The following is a 27,649-nucleotide window of genomic DNA, read 5'->3' on the forward strand; positions in this document are numbered from 1 at the left end:
TCACAGTAGTTCAGGAGTTTGAAGAGAAACGGCCGAGGCCGAGCCCCGGGCCGCTGGGCCTGCGCCGGCACTCTATGCGCTCTCTCCACCACAAAGTGCGAGGACAGCGTCCCAGGTGGCATAAGTGTCCGCAGCCATACCTCTGTGTACTGCTCAGGAGTTGTCCCTTCTTCCACGTCCGGAAGGCCTACCACCCGGACGTTGTTGCGCCTGGAGCACCCTTCTGCATTCTCAGCTCGATCTTCTAGTGCATTAACCCTATCTATTAGGTCTTGCAGCGCAGTGGTGTGGCTTTACACAATGGGCTGGAGTTCTTGGACCGATTGGCGCTGTGTGGCCACTGATTCTGATAATTTACGATGGTCTGCATGCAGTAATGTGAAGTCGGACATGACTTTGTCGATCCGGGCTTCCAAGGAGGTCTTAGTTTCCGCCAGGGTGACTCCGATGTGCTTCACCGCCGCCAAAACGGTGTCCATCTTCGCCGCCAGGGTGGTCACGGGCTCCATGTCGTCTCGCCTGTGTTCTTGCGCGGAGCCCGGGTCTTTCGCCCCCTGCTGTTTCGTTTGAGACTTGTCTCGAAGCCGGCCCATCGCAATCTGCTGCGCTGAGGGCATCTAGGGGTACCTCCACTAATCCGGGCGCTGGCGCGCACGCCGAAGAATGGGCCAGCCAAGCGGTTCTTCGCCGGTAATGTTCGTCGCCCTAAGGCTCCAGGGCTCGTGTGCTCTCCGGAGGGAATGTGTAGTCTTCAGTGGCGGCTTGCGCCGAGGGGCGCGACAGTGCTGGTGGTACAGCGCAGCCTGCACAGCTCCAAACCCCACCAGTAGTAGCAATGGGGCACAGTGTCCCAGGCGCCTCCAGGGCAGCAACCGTCCAGCAAAGCAGTATCTAAGATGGCGGCCGTGTCCAAATGGGGCCCGGGCCCGGCCGCACCCAGCCTCCGTCCAGCCTCACCCAAGGGCAATGCGTTTCGTCTCACTGCCTCTGTCACCCCGCCAAATACAGCGACCTCCGCCGCCTCCTCGTGTCCCCTCTGGGCTCACCCGGCTTGGTGCAGCGATTCACCGCCTCTATGGCCAGTTTCTCATCAGGCCTGATGCAGGCCCGGCGCAGGCCAAGGCCGGGCTCGCCCTCGTGGTCCTCCCTCAGGGGTCCAGTGATGCCTGCGTTGCCACTCGGGAGCTCCTCCAGTCTAAGGCAGGATGTCTGGTGTCTGATGCCTTTGCTGCCTCCCGTCAGGCCCGCTCCAGAAACAGGGTATCACTCCTGCCGCTTGTAGGCGTTGCGGCGGTCCTCGGCGGAGCCCTGTGAAGGTCCCAGTATGCCGCCGCCTCCCGCCCGGGTTCAATGCGCCGCCGTCTCCCGCCCAGGTCCGCTGTGTTGGCGTGCGGGTACCGCAGGCCAGGCCCCGCTTCCCCTCCTCACCGTTGTTCCGGCAGACCGCCGCTCCCAGGCTCCGGCACGCCGGTGTCTGACGCCTCCGCTGCCGCTACTCTCTCGGTCTCAGGCCTGGGGCTCTGCCTTCCGCCCGCATCCACCTTTCGGGGCTGCCTTGGCTCACCGCACTTCGCCCCGGTGGCCTCGTGGTCCAAGGCAGGGTCTGTCGCTGCCAGGCCTGCCCCTCGCCGTGCCGCGGGTGGCTCCCAAGGGCGCCAAGGCCGCGGGCGAGTTTTGCGCCTTTGCCGGCTGCTGAGCGGCGCCAGGGTCAGGTCACCTTGCCACCTTCAATTCTGCAGCGATCCAAGCTTCGCTGCATCCCAGGGGCTCCCTGGCATGCCCTCACACCGGCTCCGCTTTGGGAGGACATAAAATGGCACTTCAGGAGGAGAAATGAAGGATATTAGGGGCCCTGAGGACGGAGCTTTATCGAGTTGCGTCTGCCATGTTTGGCTGGCTGGCCACACCCCCACCCTGTTTTCTGCTCTTAAGGACGGAAATATTAATCTGCTCCATTTCTGAGGAACTGTGTTCTCAGTATGTGTTCTATCACCATGCCTGAAGGATCTAAAACTAGACTTTTCAGGACATGCAATTCTTGTAGAAATTCTAGATTTTTTTCTGAAGATCCTCATAAAGAGTGTCTATACTGTCTGCATCCCAACCATAACTGTAAGGATTTCAAACTCTGTATGCCTTTTTTGCAAAGACACTAAGGGACAGGGAAGCCAGGCTATAGCTCTAGAAGAAGTCCAGATTAGAATCTGGCTGTGATGAAGAGGAAGATCCAAGTCACTCTCCTCTTGAGAAAAAAATACAAAAATGAGGATTTTACCTCACATGCTAAAGACACTAAAATGTTGAAGGCTACTGGGAAGACATCTGCCCCAGGCAAATCAGCCTCTAAGGACTCCATTTCAAGCCATTCACAGAAAAAAACCTACCGCATTCTCTTCTGTTACAGTCAAGGATAAGAAGGATTCATCATCAATGAAAAGCTCAACCAAGATGGATCGCACACCGCTAGCCTCTCCTCCGGGTCGCCCCTTAGCACTCTGGTACATGTAGTGCATGTAGATGGACGAGTAAAAAATAGTTCACCACAGTTGGTGCGAGTGGTTACGAAGACAGCGAAGATAGCAGAAGATCAAAAGATGATGCATCACGAACACTTTACTACATTGACCAGAGCCCTTAGGGGCGACACCGCCGCTGTGTGAGTAGTGTGCGACCCCACCCCCATTTGTGTCAATGAAAAGCTGACCGTAAACGGCAGCAGCGTCAACAAGAACATTGTCAACGGCAGGTTCCATGACCATTCCCGCAGTGGGAGCGACGACGATGATGGCAACAACAGCGATGGCTTCATCAATGAAGAGCCTGACGACCATCCTGTCGACGACATTGCCAGTGGCCATCCCATCGACGATAACTTTTAAATCCCCATCGACAAGTTTAGTGGCGAAGACTGTGTCCATAAGGAAGGAGATATTTTTGATGGATATATCTGCCTGTGGTTTCCTCGCCTTTTGAATTACCCCTTGCGGAGCATTCCACAGAAACTTGTCTCCATATTTCTCCCACGACAATGAGGACGTCACAATGGAACAGATCCGCTCGTGACCCCACGCTGTGTCATCGGAGCCATAGGAAGACTTCGTCGGCGTGATGACGTCAATTTGCTTTTTTCCGTGCCGTCTACACGTAACCGATTTCTCCAGGGCTCTCCATTCCCGAGAGTTTTATTGTTGCAGTTTCTTCCTCAAATTGTAGCAGTGCCATGGCTGCTCAGAAGAAGTCTAGTTTCAAGCCTTGTAGGGAATGTGGGGATCATATGTGTCATATCATTTGGTGCCTCTCATCGGACCATGACGTCGAGGGGTCTTCATCGTACCGACGCATGAATTCGAAGGCCCTTGAAGAGAGGGAGGCCAAGTTGTTCATGGCCAGGGTGAAGACGCAGAAGAAGAGGCCAGAAAAGGACGAGATTGAAGTCTAAGGGGCACATTAGAATAACGGGCGGGTCACCACCGCCCGTATGGCGGTGGCGATCATCCCACCAAAAACCTCCGCCGCTACTGATTTCCCCCTGCCACATTACCATGGCGGGGGGGCCCTGACGAATGGGAAGACTGTCCACCTGTTTTTCGCCGGTAGGCAATCCGCCCGATTGCCTAACGGGCGGAAAAGCAGTTTATATGGTGGCGGTGTCTGGTAGACACTGCCATCCATATTACTATGCATGTGGGGACATGCCTTTGAAAGGCAGGCAGTGTTTGACATCAGGGGCCTGTTGCGAGCTTCCAGGGACTCTGGGGGGTGGGAGGTACACATGGGGGGTACCTATGGTACCCCCCAGCAGTCCCATGCACAACATGCCTTCCTGCCATTGTGGCGGGTGGTGCTGAGTGCACCGCCCACCACAATGACAGGAATGCAGGATGCGCCCACCACTGTGGCAGGCACATCCTAATACTACCAACGGGATCCCCACCAATGGCGGGCGGTCCCATTTTCCACTGGGATGGCGGGCAGACTTTACTAATGTGCCCCTAAGTCTCTGACTCCACACACCTCGAAGTCTTCGAGGAAACACAGGAAAAGGAGATGCCATGATTCCAAGCGTCATTCATCTTAAGGTAAGTCACCAAAGCCAGGGTCCCCCATGCTCCAGCGTCACAGAAAGAAGGAAGTCTTACCTTCCCCTTCACCTCAGGTGACTCTGGCACATTCTCCGGCTTTGAGAGGTTCTCCGGCACCCAGGGAAGTGATGACTTCACCTTCGGCCACTCAACCCCTGGCTCCAGTGTCTCCGGCGCCACACACGAAAACAGTCGTACAGCCTCCTCGAACTGTCCCTGAACCAGCAGTACCGGATTCGTATCCACCGTTTTAGCTCCAGGCACAGATCCTTCACATTCCTTGAATGGAATGTTTGCATGTTTGCCAAGGCTGCTAACCCTTCTTGGGTGCCTGTTGGCCCCATGGGACCCCTGCGTACTCCCTAGAAGGTTACCACCTCACTTCACACAGGCACCATTCATGCCTTTTATGCCAATGACTCTGTGGAGTTGGACTCTCCCGATGACAAGGTTCTCGATGCTGGTGCAGTCCCTGGAGGGAAGAGGGCAGTTGGAGTATTCTCTGGCGACGTCTGGCTCTTGTCCGGCGCTGTCTCGGCCTAGACCAGCGTCTTCAGCTAACCCTGTGGAGCCTCCATTGACGCTGGTCCCGAAGTCACCAGCACTGCCTCTGGTGCCTCCGACGCCGATACCCTGGGTTTAGATCCAGTAGGGAGGCACAGAGGCTGCTGTAGGAGGAAGAGTACCAGGAGCAGCAGGAAGAGGCTGAAGAAGGGGAGATTATTGACCCTATGCAAGAATTTGAGGGACTGCAGGAGGCTAGTTTTTTGTATACATCTACGGAGTGGAACTCTCTTCTCCGAAAGGCCTTCCATCACAGAAGGTCTCTTCTTACCACTCCATATTGAGTAAGGCAGCTGATCTGCAGGAATTGCAGTTACCTACTGCAGCGCTTAAGCCCAACATCCTGACAGACGTTCTTCACTCTCCTTCATCTATAACGGAGCCTCTGCTTCCTTTTAATGAGGCTTTGAATGAGCCCATTTCTAGAGGCATGACAGAAGCCTACCCCTGCTGTGTCCAGATTGGTTGTAAGAAGATACACCTGGGGATCCAGTTTTCCTATCTGCGCACCCATCCCCTGAGAGCTTAGTAGTTCAGGTATCATGCTCTACTAAGCAGTCTGCTGGCTACCTTCCACACCTGGAGATAGGGAATCTAATAGGATGGAGAAATCATCTAAAAAAGGTGTTTTTCTCAGCCAGTATGGCCTTGAAATCCACAAATGCTATGTGTCTGCTGGGACGTTACATTCATGCATTGATGGATTCTGCAAAGGATATGATCCCCAAGCTTCTGGAGGACGTTCAGGGTCATTTTGCAGAGGTTCTGTCGGACACTCAAGCTGCAGCCTGTCAAGTCATACAATATGGGCTTGATACAGCGGATTCTGTTGCTAGAGTGATGCGTACCTCAGTGGCAACCAGAAGGCATGCCTGGCTAGGGGGGGTCTGTTTTTTTTCCAGATGTGTAGGCCACCCTTTCGACTTGCCTTTTGATGGCTCTTGCCTTTTGATGGCTCTTGACTCTTTGGTACTAAAGCAGACTCAGCACTATAGCACTTTAAGGATAGTAGGGCCACAGCTAGTTTGTTGGGTCCACAGACCCAACCCAGAGGCTTTGGTTACCACAGATTTTGCAGGTTTGGCAAGTCTCCTTCCTTTCGGGCCAAGAAGCAGCAGCAACAGGCGAATCTTCTGTATAGCTTGTACAGAGGGAAAGGTAGAGGTCAGCTGCAGGGCTCAGATCGTCAGCTAGTCTCCTCCTCCTCTCCCGTTCCGCCAACTGGTACCGCAGGGAAGCAGCTCTAGAGGAAAAATTCAAGATGTTGACCATAGCTCAGGTTCTTCTGGCGCTGCAGCAGGAAGTCTGAATGGTGTTGATTGATTTACAGGATGCGTATTTTCACATTCCCATCCTGAAGTCGCATCGGAAGTATCTCCGTTTTTTGGTGGGATCTCAGCAGTACCAGTTTGCAGTCCCTCCGTTTGGTCTTACATCCATGAAGGTTATGGTGGTGGTAGAAGCTCATCTCAGAAAATGGGGGATTCCTTATTTTTACTATCTGGACGACTGGCTGCTCAAGGAAAAGTCACCAGGCATGGTGCTACTTCACCTGCAGGTAACAACGCAATCATAGTTCGACTTGGGTTTTTCGATAAATGTGCCCAAATCTCACCTGACGCCCTCTCAGCACAACCTGTTCATAAGGGCAGTACAGGACACTACTGTAACTCATGATGTCCTGCCTCCTCAGAGGATTCTAGATAGCCAGGATTTCTTTTCAATTTTTCAATATGGAGTGGCTGTTCCAGTCCTGAAGATCTTACGCCTCCTTGGTCTGTTCGCTTTTTGCATACTGCTGGTCAACACTGCACCCTGGCACATGAGGGCACTCCAGTCATGCCTCCTCTGGCAGTAGTTTCAGCACAATGGGGAGCTCAGGGAGGTAGTCAGAATCTCCAGAGACACAGCAGCGAAGCTGTTTTGATGGAGTGTTTCAGACAACTTGTCTCCAGGGAAGCCGTTTCAACCTCCTTCTCCGGTGGCCACAGTGATTACCTATGCCTCCACTCTAGGGTGGAGAGCTCATCTATGGGCCTAGATGAAGGGGCTGCTCCTCCACTAGGGTGAGTGGTTGGGGCGAGGCAGGGGAGGAGTGGTGTGCCCACTCCTGAGTGCACAAAGACTGTTTGGTCGACCCTCTTGGACTGCCCAAACCAGTCATGCACACTCTGCCCTTCTCCATGCAGGCTGCAACCAGCCTACATGGAGAACATGGCCTACCAAAAAGTTCCTGGCTGGACGGCGTCCCAACCAATCTCAACATTGCTTGCAGCGTTGGGATTGGCGTACGGGAGGGAACCTGGCAGCCTGCTTTCTGTTCCTGCCGGAGGCCGGAGAGCAGGAGCAGAGAAGACATGGAACTGGCCGTCAGGAAAGGTAAGTTTAACTTTGTTTATTATCATTAGTAAAATCCCCCCCCACAACCTCCCTGCATGCCCCCCACAAGCCATGCCAGCCACGACTGCCTGGAGGTCAAGGATCTTTGGTCTCCAGAGGAAAGATTTATTCACATCAATCTTCTAGAAATGCGGGCAATAAGTTTGGCGCTCAAGGCCTTTCTTCCCTCTCTTCGAGGTCGGTCAGTTCGGCAATGTGGTACATATACAAACAGAGTGGGGTAGGGTCGTATCGTCTCTGCGGAGAGGCTCTGCGACTCTGGTCCTGGGCTCAGGGCCATCAGATTTGCGTGATTGCTAATTATCTGGCTGTAGACCTGAATGTGCGTGTGGACAGTCTCATTTGGCGGTACTCGCCGATCACGAGTTCCGTCTCCATCCGGTGGTGGGCCATCACATTTTCCAGATGTGGGGGTTTCCTCAGTTGGACCTTTTTGCCACAAATGTGAACATGCACTGTCCATCGTTCGTTCCTCCCATACCCTTGATTCCTCGAGTTCTGAGGAAGATTCGCCAAGACCGGACCCAAGTCATATTGATTGCTCTGGACTGGTCAAGACGGCTGTGGTATACAGACCTGCTTTAACTCATCACACCCTCCACTCTGTCTCCCTCTCTGGGCAGACCTACTCTCACAGTCGCAGGGGCAGGTTCTACACCTCCACCTCCAGAGCTTGCACCTTCATGCCTGGAGATTGAACGGGGCAACGCAAGCTCTTTCTGTCTCCCGCCAGATGTGGTGGATGTTATTTTATCGGTCAGAAGACACTCCAAGAAATGTGTCTACTCTGGTAGGTGGGGCCAGGTTTGTAAAATGGTGTGGAGAGAGAATAATTAATCCTTTACAAACCCATTTCTCTAATATTCTCAGTTTCTCTCTTTTGCTAGCACAACAGGGTTGTCCAGTAGCAACAGTCAAGGGATACTTGTCTGCCTTGTATGTTTTTCTTTGCTTATCAGAGCAACCCTCTTTGTTTAAATCTCCCATAGTCATGAAATTCATTAAGGGTCTCACTAATACGTTTCCTCCCACTCCCTTTATCATGCCTCAGTGGGATTTGAATTTAAGCCTTACTTCCATGATGGGGTCTCCCTTTGAACCCCTGCATAGTTGTCCATTGAGATTCTTAGCATTTAAGACAATATTTCTGATTGCAATTACTTCTTCTAGGAGGGTTAGTGAGCTGCAGGCTCTTAGCTCTAAGCCCCCCATTTACCTCAATTCATGTGCATAAGACAGTTCTTAGGACCAGAGCTGCTTTCCTGCCTAAGGTGGTCACTCCCTTTCACCGAGGACAATCTCACTTTACCCACTTTCTATCCCTCCCTCACCCTGCAAGAGAGACTTCACTGCCTGGACCCTAAGAGGGCGGTCAGCTTCTACCTGGACAGGGGACTATGGACTTCAGATTGAATGACCAACTCTTCAGTGGATATCTGGGCAAGATGAAGGGCAAGGCTGCCAACAAGAGAACGCTGTCCAGGTGGATCGTCCTTTGGATCAAGATCTGCTACGCCTTTGCCAAGAAGGAGCCTCCTGAAGGTATTCAAGCTCAATCCACCATAGCTAAGTCTTCTTCTTCGGCTTTAGCCAGAGGTGCCCCAGTTGTAGACAGCTGCAAGGCGGCAACTTGGGCTTCCCTCCACACTTTAGCGAAGCATTATTGTTTAGACCCGGAGGTGAGGAGGGACAGCCATTTTGCAAGTTCTGTGCTGCTAAATGTTTTAGTATATGATAGGCGGGCACCCTCCTCCGAAAGCAGGACTGCTTGGGGATTCAATTCAAAACATGAGTAATCCACAGGCAGATGTATCCATTAGAAGAACAAGTTACTTACCTTTGGTAATGCTTTTTCTAGTGGATATAATATCTGCCTGTGGATTCCTCACTGACCCACCCGCCCCTCTGTTGTCTGCCTATTTATACCGAAAAATAATGGACATGTGATTCATGCATTTTATTTTGAAATACTTGGAATGATGTAGTATTTGTCACTAGGAAATGTCTATGTTTTAGAATTTCCAGTTTCTTTCTTGGTGTCTGTATACTGTGCATACTTGTGAAATGTTGTCAGTTCACCCGTTCACCTCTAAGGCACGGAAAAAATGGGTGGAACTGATGTCAGCATGACGACGAAGTCTTCTTATGTATCCGATGACGTCATGCAGGGTCGTGACGTCCTTGTCGATGTGGGAGAACTATGGAGAAAAGTTTCCATGGAATGATGTGCAAGGGGTAATTCAAAAGGTGAGGAATCCACAGGCGGATGCTGTATCCACCAGAAAAAACGTTATCAAAGGTAAGTAATTTGTTCTTCCGTCATCAACAGCAGAAAAAGACGGCCCTTTTAACTGGAGGTGCCCCAACGCAATTAATACCAGGCATGACCTCTCCTAGTAAGGTTTCCCCGCTGCCTCCAGCTCATCTTTTAGACACAGAAGAGTCTGGTGATCAAGGACTTTTCAGTTCAGCGTACAACCCTTCTCAATTGCAGGTAAAATGACAGGACACAGAGAATGAAGAGGAACATGACAAAGACACTTCTTACCTGGAAAGAGATTTTTCATTCACAGCTCACCAGCCAGTCATGTCCCACAGGTACGATACTTTCCAGCAGCACTACCCTTTAGTTACGGATCTGAGGGACATTCTTAATGATTATTATAAGCACATTCCACAAACAGCAGAACCAGGTCCTCTCGCTCCGGGTCGCACAGATGTACAGGATGTGACACTGCTGCCTAAAAGTCCAGTGACTATTCGCACACAAGAGTCCAGATTAGTGCTTCCTCCCATCAACATTAGGGATGATTACATAGAGAGTGATCCTGATGATCAACCAGAAGGTGAATTCTTCATTGTTGTCTACATCTGAGAGGATGGCCGGAAGTTGATGAAGAACCCAGCTTTGGTCACTGCTGTGGTTCCACACATGGACAAGAAGTACACAGCACCAGCCTCTTCAACAAACTGCTTGCATGGTCATCCACATCAAAACTCTGTGGTGATGCAGGTGATGCAGGCTGCTCAAAGGTGCTCCAAGAATCCATCTGACCTCTGTTCGGTGCCTCCAGACAAGGTGGAAAGAAGGCTTGACAATATAGGCAAGCGTATTGCAGCTATTGCAGCTAACTCCATCAGGGCCTCAAATGCATTAGCCATTCTGGGTCGCTATGACCAACAGAGGTGGTCTGACCTTGTTTCTCTTCTAAATCATTCCCCAGAGGATAAGAAAAGCGAAGCAAGTGAAGTTTTGCATGAGGGTGCCAAAGCATCCCTGAGATCTTAGACATGGCTATGGACATCTCCTCCATAGCTTTCAGGCAGGTGGTGAGTGCTGCTGTTCTATGCCGACAGGGCTGGTTGAAAGCCACCTCGTTCCGCCCTAAGGCTCAAGCCAAAATTTTAGATATGCACACAATGGGAAAAATCTATTCGGCAAACATGTATCTGATGCTCTTCAGGCAATCAAGGCTGATTCTGAGACAGCATGAGCTCTAAGAATGCTGCAACAGAGGTGTTTTCAGCCCTTTCATGGCAGAAGAGGAAGAGAGCAGTATATATAGAGACCCTCTAATCAATTATACAGGTATCAGCCTAGGTAACAGCACGGATATCTACCCCAGTACACTGGGCAACAACAACAACAGTACAGGTCTTCCTCATCTGCATACTTGAGGCAGGCAATGCAAAGGTGACCCCCGGCTGGGGGAAAGCCCCAAGACTGTGCAAGAAGTCAGTGAAGTTTCTCAGGCATTGTCACCTTGTACCGCCATCAAAGCTTGAACCACAATCTCTCTGTTTGTTCCAGCCAATGGGAGTCCATCACAAAAGAGATATGGGTGTTAGAGATTATACATCAGGGTCACACCCTGGAATTTGTTTAAAAAAAACAAAAACACATCATCTGCCTTCCAAGAGGAAACATCAACAGCTCTCTCTCCTGAAAAAGGAGATATATCTGCTTCCCTCGAAGGGAGCTATAAAGGAAGTTCCTTTCCATCAGCATGGCAACGATTTTGATTCAAACTTCTTCCTCATAAAGAAAACGTCTGGGAAATGGAGGCAGACTAAGGACCTCAGGCAGCTGAACAAATACATAAAGAAGCATCCTTTCAGAATGCTGTCTCTGCAAGAAATTCTGTTGTTGCTCAACAAAGGGGATTTCATGACAGCTCTCGTTATCTTAGAAGCATATTTTCGCATCCCCATTCACATAAAGCATCAACAGTTTCTGAGGTTTGAGGTGGCAGAGTACCGCTACCAGTTCAAGGCCCTCCCTTTTGGCCTACGATCGGCTCCCAGAGTTTTCACAAAGTGCATGGCATAGGTAGTTGATTTCCGGAGAAGAAACGGACACCAGGTATTTCCCTACCTGGACGACTGGTTAGTCAAGGGAATGCACGTTTGGCTCTGCAGAGGATTCTACCATGGCTTGTCAGCAGCTGTTCAATTCTCTATGGCTAAAAGTAAATATGGAACAAGCATCTCTCATACCAACAAGATTGTTGGTGTATCTAGGGGCCATTCTGGACACCATAGTTTCCAAAGCCTACCCGACTACAGAAAGAGTCCACAAGATAATGGACGCTGCTACTTCTCTGGCAAAATGAAGGTCCACTTCAGTAAGAATGCTCTAATCAATATTGGGGATGCTATCCTCATGTATCTCATTAATTCTGAACTGTCACCCACACCTCAGGCCAGTGCAGAAACAGCTGGATGCCCAAATTCAATGTTCGTTCCAAGATATAATCAACATCACCCCTACACTGAAGCAAGCATTGTCACAGTGGGAAAAGAAAGACAGCATCTCTCCAGGTTTCTCTTTCAAAGCAGAATAACCATGCTTTATAATGATAACAGACGCCTCTTTGGATTGTTGGGGAGCGCATCTCTACAGATGCATATAAATCTTCTAGAGCTAAAGGCTGTATTCCTGGGACTCCAATCGTTCCTACCCAGAGTTCGTAATTCTTCTGTCCTGGTAAGAATGGACAGCACCAACACCATGTTCTACCTAGTGAAGCAAGGGGGGACGAGATCAAAAAGCCTCTCATCTCAAGTCCAACAAATTTGGAAATGGTACTTGTAGCAAACATTTCACAGCAAGTCAAACATGTTCTAGGCATAGAAAATGAATGAGCGGACTTTCTCAGCAGAAAATAAAGTCAATGTCATGAATGGGAAAGTAACGAAAAACAGTTATCTCAGATCTTCAAGAAATGGGGTATCCTGAATCTCAATCTCTTTGCAATGCGTCTCAACAAAAAAATGCTAAATATTTCCAAGCTGACTCCCTCAGAAAAGTTCTTGGGGGAATGCTCTCCAGATACAATGGACAGGAATATTCTCAAATGTGTTTCCACCCTTTCCTCTCATTCTCAGAGTGTTATTCATGCTATCTCATTCTCATAGCCCCAGCATGGCTGAGGCAATACTGGCACACAGAGGTTCTCCAGTATTAGGGGTCTCTTTCATAGATTCACATGCTTGAATATTCCCCGTCGTCGAAGTGGGAGTCCCACGGTAAATAAAATAGCAATAATGCTAAATATATATAAATATATATAATTATAATACAAGAAAAAGAAGGAAATACACTGAAATCCTCTAAAAACGATTCCTACATAGGAATGCAAGGCAAAGAGAAAAACCATTTGCAACACATTAGTGTCATTATGTTAGTCCAAACTGCAGCCAATCAGGCGCCAGCACCCTCTAGCACCTTCTCCTCAGAAGCTCAAGCCCTCAGATTTTCTACCGCACGTCGTGTGAAGGGAGTCTCCCTGAGCTCTGCTCAGTTTTCTTCTCTTTACCTCTACTTCCAGAAATTTCTTCAACATGTCAAGTAAGAAGTCTTTATTTAGACCCTGCTCTTCTTGTGAGAAGCTGCGCCTTTTTGAAAAGGACCCCCACCAGAAGTGTATTTATTGTGTATATCCGGATCATGAGGCTGCCAACTGCAAGTTCTGTAGAACTTTTTCTACTAAAACTCTGAAGGACAGGGAAGGCCGTCTTCTCCTTTGGCTGCAGCGTCTTAAGGACAAGGACTCTGTGGTGTCCGACGCAGAAAGTTTACATTCTGGTTTCTCTTCAGCAGCCTCTAAGCGTGGTAGTGTTCAGGAGGTTCCTTCTCCTTTCCTCAAGAAACCTAAACTAGCTTTGTCTGTGGCTCCTGTGATGACTTCTGCCACTCCTACCACCTCTACGCCCACGAGACCTGGCTCTCAGGTGTCTTTGGCTGCCTCTCGAGGTGTTTTCACACCTCTCAAAGTCCCGCCGTCGACGGGAGCGTCGACGAGCGCTCCGACGATGAGAGCAGCTTTGCCTGCATCTTCGACGACTACGCTGACTACCACATCAGCATTCTCATCGTCGACGACGGTTTCGTCGACAGCCTCGACGTCGACGAGGGTTTCGTTGTCGTCTAAACCTGTCCCGTCGACGATTCCCATCTCGTCGACGAAGAAGAGAGAGTCCTCGTCGACGAAAGACCCGAAGACATCGTCGTCGTCGACGATGCCGTCGACTAAAGCCTCGTCGACGAAGCCACCGCCGACCAAGAGCTTGTCGACGAAGACAGGCCTATCGACGAAGACTCCGTCTACGGAGTCGGTACCAGCATCGACAATCACCCCGTCGACGACGTCCCCGTCGACGCCTTCATCTACAGTGGATCGCCCGACCCCGTCGACGACCACTCCGTCGACGAAGGATTCTTCAAGATTACTGTTGACAAAATCAGCCTCGTCGACGCTAACGGCTCCGTCGACGGCGGCATCGATTTCATTTGCATCATTGCCGTTAGTGCCATTGAAGACCGCAAAATCTACACACCCTCGCACTATGGTACCCTGCCACCAGATCTCTGATCCAGAGCCTCAACCACCTTCTCCGATGTTCGCTACTACTTCGGAGCATGACACTGATTCGGAGCATGGAGAGGACACATTTGGGGCAGCACATAGTCCCTCTGATTTGATAATTAAATGCCAAGACACAGATTCTGATGATGGCAATGGCCCAGACTTTCAACAAGAGGAACAGTTCATTCAAGCTCCTGTGGCTACCATTCCTTTGACCTTGATATCTAATCTCCAACATATGCTGGACGATTATATTCGCCGTTTTCCTGCAACACCGCAGACTACACCTGCGTTATCTCCCGCTCCTGTGGCACTACCTCCACCTGCACATCCGTCTATCGTATCACCTGCACCTTCTCAGGTTCATAGGTCTATAAGCATCCATACCACTATATATCCGCAGGATGCGGATGAGGAGGAGGCGGATGCAGAACGTGAGGACGGTGAAGTCCCTGACAACACGGATGATGACGACACTTCACCGCCTTCGGGCATGACTGCGACAGTCTTCGATGGTGGGTGATTGAAAAAGTGGCTAGGAATGTTCGTGGTGGGGATTTTGGAAATGTACTCAATATAAGAGAATGCAAGTGGATATATTCACTTAACATGGTGAATCAAGGGCTTAACGAACAGGAGGAGATTAATAGACAGGTGTCTCTCTTGAGGGTGTAACAATAGATAGTGGAAGCGAGATGCAATTTGTGAATATCTTCTTAAAAATGCATGAGACATACACTCGGGATCAGACTGTTATACATTTATCTGTGATGCCACTGCTTTGAAAGTGCTTAGAGTGCCCTGGGTATTTGATCATGCATTTTCACTTTTCTGTGTTGTAAGATTAATGCATCTGTAATGTTGAATGAGAGATTGTATTAGTGTGGTGTTAATACAATGGTTACACTGTTTTTCACCCGTGATGCTAACATGCCTTTTTAATTCAGCTATTCATATGGTAGTAGCTCTAGAATTTCGTTTTGCATTATTGGCAGTCCAAACATCGAATTGTTTTTATGACTTCGATGTACTGATCAAGTGATTAGATGTTCCCATACAGCATTGTGGCTGTGCCCCCTATCCAAAATGGCCGACACGCTTTTCACTGACAGGACTCAGCCGTCTTTTATTTCCATTGATGGTTTTTGAGTTGTGTAGTAGCTCTATAATTTCGGTTTTCATTATTGGCAGCCCTAACATCGAATTGTTTTTATGACTTCCATGTACCGATAAAGTGATTAGATGCTCCCATACAGCATTGTGGCTGTGCCCCCTATCCAATGTGGCCGACACGCTTTTCACTAGCAGGACTCAGCCGTCTTTTATTTCCATTGATGGCTTTTGAGTTGTGTCGTTACCGGCAGTCCGTTTTTGCTATTGTTTGCGGTGTGGGACCGAGCGAGAGGACGCCGAGCATATCGCACGATGAACCCTTGGGGGACTGAGACTGATTAGCGTGGTAAGAGAACACTCTTTACACTAATTCCTATATGGATATCATTTTAAACACGCGCGGATTCCTAACGCTTTTTTCCGCTTACCCATGCAGGATGCCGCGTGTAGCCTGACACGAAGTGGGCGCTCACCATATCCATTGAATTGGTGAGTGCTACTGTAGTTTCCTCATACCCTGAATTGTTTTTAGAATATATCCGATGGTATTTACCGGGGTATTACTGTTTTAAATTATAGGAAGTACTACACCCTCGAATACAACAAGATTGAAACCTACTGTGCAGACATCAATTTTCCTACACAGTACTGGTAAGATTCATTCTAGACATGATGTATTCCTATGCAGAGAAATGCTGCATCTATCTTTGTCGTTGCATTTTCAACGATTTTGTCTTACTCTACCCATGTTTTTTATAACAGGGTTTTTGTAATTTTGAATTCAAGTCAGATCTTTGGAGGACCCATAACTCCAGCTTCGCCTTTCACTCTAAGGTAATGATACGTACAGGTTGGGTTGATACGGGAAATTGTTGACTGGTATAGGATAGGTCTAATGACCTCTCCGTTATGTTTCCAGGTAATTAATTTACCAGCAGAATTAAGAGCCACACCAAAAAAGGTCCAATCACCATTGGGTAAGTTTAATTCTTACCATGGGCACATGCGATTCATATATTATCGCATCTGGAACAATAGCAACAGCATGACACATATATTCGTTATGTTTTAGGGCAGGTGCGGCTCCCTTGGTTGCCCTTAATTGAAGTCCTGATGAAGACTCGCATGGCCACGGTCTAAAATTACCTTGAAGGCCTCAAGACGAGTCGAAACGTCGACGCTCTAGTTTGTCCTGGATGGTGGCTTACACATTTTAGTGCAAACAACAGTGTGGAAGCAGTGTCTCCATTTAAGATGAACTGTGTGCAGTTTATGCAATACACACCAGGACCTTGAGGAATTTATTTTTGTCCAAATTTACATATTGTATATATAATTTTGTAAAACATTGTAAATAATGTATTATTCTATGTTTTTTTCTCAACTTTTCTATCAATCGCATTATATTTCTATCTCTTTGCACACTCTCTTTGGGCAACTAAAAAATGCTTTAAAAATGAGACAGCCAGAAATGCAATGAATTAAAATTGCCCCATAACTTTTGAATTATTGTTGTTGCTATTTCCTTGTTTTGTTTGTAGATAAACTTATACATTGATTGAACAGTGGGAAATATAGTACATGTGCCCACTTAATGAGTTAAACTTTGAATAGTTAATTGATTGAATCAATTCAGAAAAAGGAATAGTCTGAAACCATTGTTTTTGTACAATGAATATTACCCAGGTCTGCCGACTTTAGGGTTCACCCCATTTTTTTGATGGTTAACACGGATGATGAGGCAGGCGACCAGGATATGGCCGAATGGGATGATTATCGGGCGCAGACGCCCTCTCCTCAACCTGGTACCTCAAGTGAGTCTCAACCAGTAGATATCGCCAGCTTCCATCTTTTAATGGATAAAGCGGCTCAACGTTTCAAACTCCCACGATCACAACGCGAGGAGGATTGTTTTCTTTATGATGTTAAGGACAAACCTTTTAAGCAGGTACACACAATCCCTATAATTGAATTTGTTTGGAAAGAGGGCATTAAACTGATGAATGCTCCAAACTCCTTACCTGCTCAGATTCCGCGCCTTGAGAAGAAGTACAAGGCCCCTACAGGTTCTCCAGCTTGCCTGCTTTCTCACCCCAAGCCGGACTCTGTCGTGACTCAGGCAGCACAACGTAGAGCACGGAATCCGGCGTCCCAAATCACAGCCCCTCCGGATAGAGAGGGTCGTCGCTTGGATGCAATTGGGCGCAAGTTCTCAACCATGGCCTCCACATCTGTCCGAGCAGCCAATGCCTTAGCCATTTTGGGTCGTTATGACCGGCAGATGTGGTCAGACATTGCAGATTACATGGCGCTCATCCCTGATGCTTCCAAGGCTGACGCACAGCAGATTCTCCGCGATGGACAAAGAGCAGCGGAAGAAATCATCGACTGTGCAGTCGATATAGCTAACACAGGTTTCCGCCTCCTGGCAAGTGCGGCTGCACTCCGACGTCAAGGCTGGCTGAAGTCCACCTCCTTCCGGCAGGAAGTCCAAGCCAGAATACTGGATATGCCATACGATGGAGAATCATTATTCGGATCTCATATCGATGATGCCCTTGAACCCATCAAGAAGGACACCGATACGGCGAAGTCCTTGGGCACGCTACAATTTCGTAAGCAGTCCTTTCGAGGTGCGCGCGGACGCGGCACTTCTTCCAACTTTCGAGGTGGGCAGCAATACCGTTCATACAATCAGAGCGGCCAACGTTACACGCCCAATCAGCAGTCTCGACAACAACCCTCCAAGACATACAGAGGAAAGTCGTCCTATCGTGGCGCAAATCAGAAACGCCAATGACTTTTGCCACTCTCAAAGTGTTGGAGGACGAATCTCTCTGTTTTATTCCCAGTGGTCCTCGATCACCTCGGACCGCTGGGTTTTGGACATTGTCAAACGGGGTCATACCCTGGAGTTCACAGAGATTCCTCCTTGCACCCCACCTCGTGGCCCACCTCCTCCACATCTCGAGGAGCTTTACCATCAGGTCCGTCTTCTTGTGTTAAAAGGGGCAGTTGAAGTGGTCCCGAAACATCTAAGAGGGAAGGGTTTTTACTCTCGATTTTTCCTCATACTCAAGAAGAGCGGAGATTGGCGACCCATTCTGGATTTGAGGGCTCTCAACCAGTTCCTAAAGTCTCAATCATTCCGTATGTTGACGCTACTGGAAGTCCTGCGTCTTCTATCCAGCGAGGATTTTTTGACCACCATAGATCTTCAAGACGCGTACTTTCACGTTCCAATAATCGAACAACATCGCCAGTACCTGCGTTTCAAAGTGGGAACAATGCATTTTCAGTTCAAAGTTCTACCCTTCGGACTGCGTTCAGCTCCTCATGTGTTCACGAAGGTACTGGCCCCAGTGGTGGCTCACCTGCGTCTACAAGGAGTTCAGATCTTTCCTTATTTAGACGATTGCCTTCTCAAGTCTCAATGCCACCATCAGCTGGGTCGGGACACGCACCTTTGCCAGCAGGTGTTTCAGTCTCTGGGGTTGACCATCAACGTCGAAAAGTCACAGTTTGCACCCCTGCAAACCAGGTCCTTCCTGGGAGCGATCCTAGACACGCAGCTCTCAAAAGCATTTGTCTCTCACGAGCGGCGTCTGAAGATACTTCGTCTGGTCTCACTCATTCGACGAAAACAGTCCGTTTCTGTTCGGACATTAAAGTCATTCTTGGGAATGGCTCAGTCTTGTATCGCACTGATCCCAAATTGCAGGTTGCACACCCGTCCTATTCAGGAAGAACTGGATTTACAGTGGCGTCAGGTCTCCGGGTCCTTCAACAACCTAGTTGCCGTCACAGCCCGCATGAAAATGAGCCTGTTTTGGTGGGCGCAGCCCGCGAATCTGGAAATGGGTGTGTCCTTCCTCGATCATGTTCCAGACCTGACGCTGACGACGGACGCCTCCCTGGAGGGGTGGGGCGCTCATCTCCAGGGCCTCTCCATCAAAGGCAAGTGGTCGCCGACGCAGCGCACGTGGCATATCAACAGGCTAGAATTGATGGCGATCTTTCTAGCGCTCAAATCCTTCCTACCAGTTGTTCACGGGGAGTCAGTGCTAATCCAAACGGACAACACCACCAGTATGCACTACGTGAACAAACAAGGCGGAACCAGGTCTCCACTTCTGCCCCGCTTGGCCCAGTCAATCTGGGATTGGGCTCTCCGCCATCACATCACCTTGACAGCTGTACACCTTCTGGGTGTGTCAAACCTCCTGGCGGACTCTTTGAGCAGGTCCACTTCCTCAACACACGAATGGGAACTGCACCAACCGACTCTGGATCTTGTGTTCCGCCAATGGGGTCACCCAGATCTGGATCTCTTTGCAACACCGGAGAATCGGAAATGCCCGTCTTATGCAAGTTGGCATCCCCACCCAGTGTCCTGCGGGAATGCTCTTATGATCAACTGGTGCGATCTATTCGCTTACGCTTTTCCACCGCTCCCATGAATACAGTGGGTACTGTGGAAGATGCGGAGGCAGCCCTGCCACATTCTGTTGATCGCACCTCGTTGGCCCAGACAGGCATGGTTTACGGAACTGCTTCTGATGTCCCAGTGCGAGCTCATTCCTCTACGTCCTCGTTTGAACCTACTAACTATGGACAAGGGCCTAGTGTGTCATCCAGATCCCTCAACGCTTCAATTGTGGGCATGGAACCTGAGCAACTTCAGTTCGCGGACTTGAACATATCCCAGGAGTGCAGAGACATTCTAGCTCAAGCCAGAGCTCCGTCTACCATTAAGACTTACAAACTTAAATGGAAGCGGTTCTGTCATTGGTGCGTTTCAGCCTATATCCATCCCATCCATTCCACTCCTGAGCAGCTCCATCCATTCTTTTTAAGCCTCGCTCAGTCAGGACTCTCTCATTCTATGCTGAGAGTTTTCTTAGCTGCAATATCTCGTTTCCGACATGATTGCTCTTCATCCCTCTGTTCGTCGCGAGTTATACGTCAATTTTTCAAAGGGCTCTTCCGCAAGTTTCCACCTGTGCGTCGCCCTCCGCCAGCTTGGCACCTCAATGTGGTATTAGCTCAACTTATGAAGTCACCATTTGAGCCTATCCATAAGGCCGATATAAAATTCATCACCTGGAAAGTTGCACTTCTTCTGGCTTTGACCTCATCTCGTCGCGTGAGCGACCTTCACGCTTTCACTGTCAAGCCGCCTTATCTACAGTTCAAACCTAACGGAGTGGCACTACGTATCCAACCCTTCTTTCTTACCTAAAGTACCTCCGGATTTTCATTTGAATGAGCCTGTGTTCCTTAAGACTTTCTTTCCGGACCCAAAATCTCCGGCGGAGCAGCGCCTACATTCTTTGGACATCAAGCGATGTCTTAAATTTTACATTGCAAGAACTGCTCTTTTCCACAAGTCCAACCAACTATTCATTGCGGACGATTGCGCAGAGGACATCCAGTTTCCAAGCCGACAATTGCCCGGTGGCTTTCCTCAGCCATTGCCTTCTGCCACCAACAAGCGGGCAGACCATTGCAGTCTTCAGTGAGGGCTCATTCTACGAGGGCGATGTCTTCATCCACCGCCTTGTTTGCTGGTGTGCCACTTCGTCAGATTTGCCGTGCAGCAACATGGTCCAGCAGGCACACCTTCACCAAACATTACTGTTTGGATGCCATCAATGAAGCGGATACCGCAGTGGGGCAGGCAGTGCTTCACCATCTTTTTCAGTAAGGTGAGCCTCTGTTCCCTCCTCCTTATTGTTTCCTGTGATTGCTTTGATGTTGTATGACTGTATTATTATTATTATAGTACTGTCTTGATATATTCTTCATATGCTTAGCAATCTCAGTTCTAGGAGGTTACTGCTTTCTATTCTATTCAAGCATGTGAATCTATGAAAGACACCCCTAATACTGGAGAAGAACAATTGTTACTTACCTGTAAACAGGTGGTTCTCGAGTATTGGTGTCTTTCATAGATTCACATGCGACCCACCCTCCTCCCCTCAGAGACTCTCTCCTCCTCATGCGCTCTTGGTTACTTTGTGCTACGAAAATCTGAGGGCTTGAGCTTCTGAGGAGAAGGTTCTAGAGGGTGCTGGCGCCTGATTGGCTGCAGTTTGGACTAACATAATGACACTAATGTGTTGCAAATGGTTTTTCTCTTTGCCTTGCATTCCTATGTAGGAATCGTTTTTAGAGGATTTCAGTGTATTTCCTTCTTTTTCTTGTATTATAATTATATATATTTATATATATTTAGCATTATTGCTATTTTATTTACCGTGGGACTCCCACTTCGACGACGGGGAATATTCAAGCATGTGAATCTATGAAAGACACCAATACTGGAGAACCACCTGTTTACAGGTAAGTAACAATTGTTCTTCTCCTGATGTATGTGTCTCCACCCATTCAATTGCAGCTGCTGGAGAACCTGATTTCCATAAACAATGGGCAAACAATGCACTCTCAAAATAAATCTCTCAATTTATTGGCATGGCACCTCATGAGCCTGAGTATGGATCTCTAACTATTCCAGCAGAATGCAAATCAGTCCTGGAACAGTCATAAGCTTTTTCCACTCGTAAGTGGCAAAATGGAGAGAGATTTTGCTTCTGGTGTTTCAAAAACAATAGGCATCCTTTTCCCTCTTCCCCAGAGTAGTTGTTGCCATATCTCCTTCATCTGGTGAAGCCATGCTCAGCACACACTTCAATAAAAATGCAATTAGCTGCAATTTCAAGATTCAGGAGAAGAACGGGGACATTTCGCTGTAGTCCACTAGACTGATAAAGGAGTTCATCAAAGGCCTATTCACTGCTTTCCCACTACAGCACCCTGCAATGTCCTGGCCAGTGAGTATGGTTCTTTCCCAATACATTAAATTGCCTTTTGAACCACAAGGCAGAGATTGAATATGGCTCATGGAAAATAGCCCTTCTCTTGGCCCTCACTTCTGCCAGAAAGATCAGTGAAATACAAGTGTTTACTGTCACAGAGCCTTTTCTACAGCTCAGAGACAATAAAGTGTTGTTAAGAACCAACCCTAAATTCACTCAGAAGATTCTGACTTCTTTTCACTTGAATGAACCCATTATTCTGAGAACATACTTTAAGAATCCTTCTGAGGTTGCAGAGAGGGTTCTCCATTCTTTAGATATAAACGTTGCTTCAAATTTATTAGTCACCGAAGATTTTCAGAAAATCAGATCAGCTATTCATCTCTTTCACACCTCTGAGAACGGATTAGGCACTCACAAGAAACATTATAGCCCATTGGGTATTGTCGGCGATTTACCTTTTTACCAGGAAGACTGCTATTCAAGAATGTTGCTGCACATTCAACAAGAAAGATGTCGACCTCCACAGCCTTGTTTGCTGGAGTATCGCTTCCAGATATCTGCAGAACAGCAACATGGTTGAACTCCCATACCTTCACCAAACACTTCCGTTTGGATTCGGCATGGAAAGCAGATGCTGCTGTTAGACACAAGGTATTTTGTTTTTTAGAGAGTGGTTTTTGCCTAACCCTCCTCTATGTGTTCTTTCCTTCCTGCTAGCTACACTGATTCAAGAATGTGAATATATGAAATATTCAATTCTGGAGAAAGAACAAGTTACTTACCCGTACACTGTGGTTCTCCAGTATTGATATCTTTCTTAGATTCACATGCGACCCACCCACCTCCCCGTTTAGGTTCACCTTGTTGATACCTCATGAATATGCATGTTACACTCATGCTTGAACTCTAAATTATGGTGGCTCTGCAGGGGAGAAGTGGTCCAGGGTCTTGCCTCTGATTGGAGTTTGGGTCTAATAAAACAATGTCAATTGGTTAACAATGTCAATTGCTTTCACTATGTCTTTTACTATATTTACATGGAGTTGCTTCTTTTCAATACAGTGGGGCTCCCATCATGACGATAGGGAAGATTCAAGCATGTGAATCCATGAAAGATATCTATACTTTAGAACCACAGTGTACAGCTAAGTAACTTGGCTTTTCTTGGATACTCAGCATTAGGTTTCACTGTAATGCGGATAAGTTCAACACCTTTAATGAGACCTATGTTATTTCCTGTAAAGTCCCAGACTTCAGGTAGCACTGTGTCCCTCAGCTCTGGGATCAGATCATTGCATGTCAACATAGGGTACAGTCTGACATCTAAACTCTGATGTACAAGTTTGAAGACGGCATTTTCATCATGAATTTGGAACTGAAAGCCCTTCTGGTATAGTAAGTTCAACAATGTAGCTTCCACTTAAGATCACATTCAACAAAACTAACAGGACTTGAATCACACACCACAAATTGGTGATGCCCCTCAAAAGATCATATTTTAACAGGTATAGTTTCAGTAACAGGGCTAGTCAATTGTTTGTTGGCAACTCCTGCAACTTGGATTTGTTGGGGTAGGAGAGGGGTAGGTAGTAACCCTGGGCGGGCAACTGCGCTACGCCCACAAAGTGGGCGTAGTGTTGCCTACTTCGCCCTATGCAAAGTAGGCGAAGCAGGCAACACTACGCCCACTCCTTGGGCGTAGCGAAGTTTCCCGCCACCCGCCTCCCTCCCGCCCTCCCCTACATGCCTAATTTAATTAAATGGGCCCCAAAAAATAAATAAAATGCCCTTACCTTGTCCGCGGCGTCCCGGGGCTCCCTCTGCTCGTTCACGGCGCCGTCTACTAACCACTCGCGAGAAATGCGCATGCGCGGCCGCCCGCTCATGCACATTGGTTAGTAGACGGCGCCGTGAATGAGCAGAGGGAGCCCCAGGACGGCCCGGACAAGGTAAGTGCATTTTATTTAATTTTTTGGGGCCCATTTAATTAAATTAGGCATGTAGGGGAGGGGGGCATGCGGCGCGTAGTGGGGCTACACGAAGTGCGCAGGTGGGCGTAGTTTCTCACCCACTTTGCGTAGCCCCACTACGCACACTACGCCCAGGGTTCGTAGGTAGGGAACCTCTGCTGTTATAACGGTAGAGCGGGTAGCACCAGTATCATTCAAGAATGATCCACAAATGGATCACTCTGGTCTACCTTTAAGGTTGCCCAAGCATGCAGTTCTCCTCCCCCTCCGGCATTGTCATTGTGACAGGTCTGAACTGTAATCCTCATCTCCTTGTATCATCGGGTACTGTTGAGCAATACCCTGATTTACAAAAGAGTTGCCGTTTGCATTGGAGAACTGATTCAGATTAAATCTGGAAGCATTTTCAATCAATTGTGGCATTGGGGCTTGTAGAACCTGCATTACCTGAGCTTGGGGAACATGAACGTTTTGTATCCTTTGCCACTGTACATGCTGTGTCTGAAGTGGGTTAGTATTTTAGGGTTAGATAAAGCTATCATTCTGATTTCTGAACCTGATTCCCAACATTTAGACGACATTCCTGCTTCCAATGCCCCAACTTGCCACAAACGTGACAAGGATTCAACTTCTTAAAAGTTGCCACATCGGTCCCAATACTCGGATCAATTGGAACACCATGAACCCTACCCTGTTGTTGAAACCCATTACCACCTTGCATTGTCGGAACTCCCTGTTAATACACTCCCTGCATAGAACCAACAATCTCGCCAAACTGTGAATTTTTACATCATTGTACAGCTTTCATCTGTGCTACCAACACCTTCGCATTCAATTTATTCTGCTTTGTCTCCTATTCATCACTACACTATTTTGCGTTCCTCAAGATTTCATCAATTGATTTACTCTGCCAACAAATTAAATGCTGCTTAATCACCATACTAATTTCCGGTCTCAATCCATGCACAAACCTTAAATGTCTCATATCTTTGGTCTTAATGATCTCCAACCCACTGTACTGCTCAAATGCCTGCAGCAGTGTCTATCAATAGGAGTGTATTGACTCTTTGGATTCTTGGGTCATTCTGTCAGTATTAACCCAATAAATGTCTTTAGGCAATATTATTGATGTCAAAAATGTAATTACCTGAAGATACTTTCTCATCACTACTTGTGACAGACCCTTTACAATTGGATGTCTCATAGGTTCCTTCTCAGGCTAGTCCACAGCTATTTTGTATTCAACCCACAAATCACTTGGAACCACAGTCTCCCAATCTATCCAGAGTACCTTTTATAGTTTCCTAAACCGGTCAACCTGTATGTACCATTCCACTTTTTTTTTAATTCAATTTCAGAAAATCATTTGTGAATGATGCAAAATCATTTCTATTTCAGGGCAGGTGGACATAACTTCGATCAGGCATTTCTCTCATCGGAAGGATTTGTACATCTTCCTCTGATCCAGACGGAGGCAATTCTAATCCTACTTTCTTTGGCTCTTTCTTCTTTGCCCACCTGCTTGCCCATCTATACAGCTCACTGTATCCCTGATCTGCATTTCATTCCTAATGGTCTCATACTAGTGAGGTCATGGTGATTAAAACTTAAAAGGTAACGTCTCTGTAAGGCTTTGAATCTATTCAAATCAATTTCATATTTGAAGCTAATTCGGGAAATCTTTCATGAGCCTTTCCAGCATGTCTTGTAATATTTTTACACATGAACAAGAACTCATTGTGTTGGTAGATAACTTATTGGGACATGTCAAGATTTCCAAGTATCATTTAATTTAATTCTAGTTTTTACTTAGCCACATCTACTGTCTTATCCCTCACCAAGGTTTGAACAGTGTTTCTATTTGTTCCCGACCCTTCACTTTCACTTTGGATGTCTATACCTTTAAACAAATCAGCAAATTCTTGGGAACTAAGACCAGGTTGCTCTGCGGGGTATTAATTATGATTTCTCCTCCAGAGATACTAGGATTTGCATTGGCTGGTGAATTTGGAAAGGACATGTCAGAATTTGGCGAACCCAAAAGTATTCATGTGCTGGGGGTACTGCAATTAGCACTTGGAGGTTCATTTGTGTTGGGCATGAAAAAGGGTGGCGATCTTTGGGGAAACCTTGCATGCAAGGAAAGCCCTGTCTGATTTAACCGCATGCGTGCGGCAGCGATTTTCGCGCTGTGCCGCTTTTTTTAAAAAAAACGCGTTACATGACGAGCTGAGCTCGTTATGAGCATGCGAGCGGCGCAACTCATGATGAGCTCAGCTCGTCATGAGCATGGAAGGGGTTAATGTTGAATCTGCACTTGCAGCATGTGGAGTATTCACTTGTGTCGGGGCCAAAGGGATTTTTCTCACTGTCAAGTTTACAGGATTGTTACCTGAGGTGTCCATCTCAGTACAAACAGCCAAAGCATGTGTATTATTTCCTGCCAGTCCAGGTTTCTACAAAAGATAATACAGGAGCAATTGTGACAGTAACGATCAATGCCTCTGGGGCATTTAAGACAGATACATTTGGAGGGAATGTCATCCCTGAACCCTCTCCCATTTAATTCGAATTGTTATCTACTGTTGCTGTAGGCACAGTCAAGTTCTCACTGGTATTTGCATTACTCACTCTTCCAGCTTGGGTCACATTGTATGGGAGTGGACTGTTTAACAACAATTACTTTATGAAATCCTCATCTGAATCATTATCACAATCCTCACCACCATTCTCACATCCCATCTATATCTTCATTTTTTTTCTTTCCTTTTAATTTGCCTTTCCCATCTTCCTCACTCAGCAATGTAGGGTACAGTCTAGCTCCTTTGGTCATATCAGTTCTCCATGACTTTTTTTCGGCATCCTAACCACCATCCGCACAAGTGCATATTGCTTTCTTGACCCTTCATTCATATCTTTCCTTATGTCTAAGGTGAGCTATGTGTTCCCTAAGCATTAAATGTTCAAAATTGTGCAGGCCTTGAAGGCAGTTTCATGTCATACAGCTTCCTCCTTAATTGTTCAATGATCCTCAACTTATGGGTGCAATAGCAGGGAACCCTCAGTGCACCCTCTTTCTCAGCAATGTTATGCCATTGTTCAAGCCAAACACATGTGTGAAGATCCACGTTCACCAGAAAAAGCATTAACGAAGTTAAGTAACTTGTTCTTCTGTCATCTACGGCAGAAAAAGACAGCACTTTTTGCTGAAGGTGCCTCAAAACAATTAAGACCAGGCATGACCTCTCCTAGTAAGGTCTCCCTGCTGCCTCCAGCTCATCTTCTGGGCACAGAAGAGTCTGGCGATTAAGGACTTTTCGGTTAAGTGTACAGCCCTTCTCAATTGCAGGTATAATTTCAGGACACAGAGAATGAGGAGGACCATGAAAAAGACACTTCTTACCTGGAAGGAGATTTTTCATTCATGGCTCACCAGCTAGTCATGTCTCACTGGTACAATACTTTCCAGCAGCACCAACCGTATGAAGAACCAGATGACGAAGAACAGGGATTGCCATATAAGGACCTGGTGTACCTTTGGGCGGTGCTTCTTCTCCCTTTCTAACAGGTATCACATCTCCCTTTATTATATTTTTTAGTGCTTTAAAGAATTTCATTTTCAGTCGAGATATACAAAATTCACAAATGGCTTTTCGTTTAAACCAGGAAATTATTCTTTACCCACAGATCTCTGTCTGATGTCCACAACCAATACCAGCACAGCTCTCTATGACAGCCATCTATTTCCAGTGTGGCTCTACACCACCCAACCAATGCCAGCGCAACACCATGTGTGGTCAATCTCCTTCCTTGCATTGCCTCACCCTTCT

The sequence above is a fragment of the Lissotriton helveticus genome, chromosome 5_1, assembly GCF_964261635.1.
Source record: "Lissotriton helveticus chromosome 5_1, aLisHel1.1, whole genome shotgun sequence".
In the NCBI taxonomy this organism is placed as follows: Eukaryota; Metazoa; Chordata; class Amphibia; order Caudata; family Salamandridae; genus Lissotriton; species Lissotriton helveticus.